This window comes from Lepisma saccharinum, chromosome 17 (genome assembly GCF_977018435.1).
Source record: "Lepisma saccharinum chromosome 17, izLepSacc3.1, whole genome shotgun sequence".
In the NCBI taxonomy this organism is placed as follows: domain Eukaryota; kingdom Metazoa; phylum Arthropoda; class Insecta; order Zygentoma; family Lepismatidae; genus Lepisma; species Lepisma saccharinum.
In genome coordinates, this window is record NC_139245.1 from 51,759,568 (window position 1) to 51,760,705 (window position 1,138).

Here is a 1,138-nt window from a genome sequence, read left to right on the forward strand (position 1 = left end):
TACCTGAACGTTTTAACACCGAATGGGTATTTTTTCTTGCAATTCTTCTTCTTATACCCGAACCTGTCAGAGAATCGATTTTTTGTTGTGCTCTAGTTTTAAGATTCTGACCAGCTTCACGTATTCGCTGACGAACAATAGTTTTCGGGGTTTGCTGACTTGTTGCAATATCTGTAACAATATTAGCACCAGTTTTTAAAGCTTCTTTTCCGATAGCTTTTGCACCACTCCAGAGAAGAGGTTTCACCATTCTGAAAAGTCCAGCAAAAAGAGAACCTAATCCTCTTCCTTTCTGAATTCTGTTAGAACGAAAAATGGGTCCGATTCCTCCATGTATTTGGGTTGTGTAATATTCTGCTTGCGAATTCATGATGACTCATTCGTTTACCAATATAGACTGAGAAAATAGTGTTATGTCGGTTTTTTAAAAGGATTTTGTTTTTTTACGAAAATGTAAAACAGCGATAGTAGGAACGGAACCGTTTCTTAAAGGTAAAAAGTTTCCTTTTTGATCGTTTAAAGTAATTTCTATTGTTTCAAAAGAACTTTTATCCAGAGAAACATAGTGAATCGGATTGAATGTGTGATGAGCTACAGGTATTGTACATGTGGTATCTACTTCTGAACATTGTTTTCGAGTAAGACGTAAAAGACGTATCATTTCTTCACCAACCAACTGTTGTTTTACAATATCTGAATATACAAATATGTAAGGATTTTTATCGACAACGTTATTAGATATTACGTGCGAAGAATAGATAGATTTTAATATATCATATCGAAATTTAGCATAGTCGTCTGTTAAATCTATCGGTGTTATTGTATTGTCTACAGAGGCATGGGGTTCAGGGTCGAGCATTCCTGTTTCGGACAAGTGTTTATATACGGCAGCTTTAAAATAGAATCGAAGATGAGTAGGAATAGCTACATTTGCAGGGTTGGTTTTCAGGAAAAAAATAAGATCATCTATTGTATAAGTAGCTGCAGGAAAATAAAACGGTTGATCGTTAATATATAGTGTGTTATCTGTAGAAACAGATGACTCGAATGAACTCCATTGCGGGTCAGTCAGAAGATGCCAGAATTTGTAAAGCACAGATTTTCGTATTTCTCGATTATCGGGAAGGGAAGTTACGAT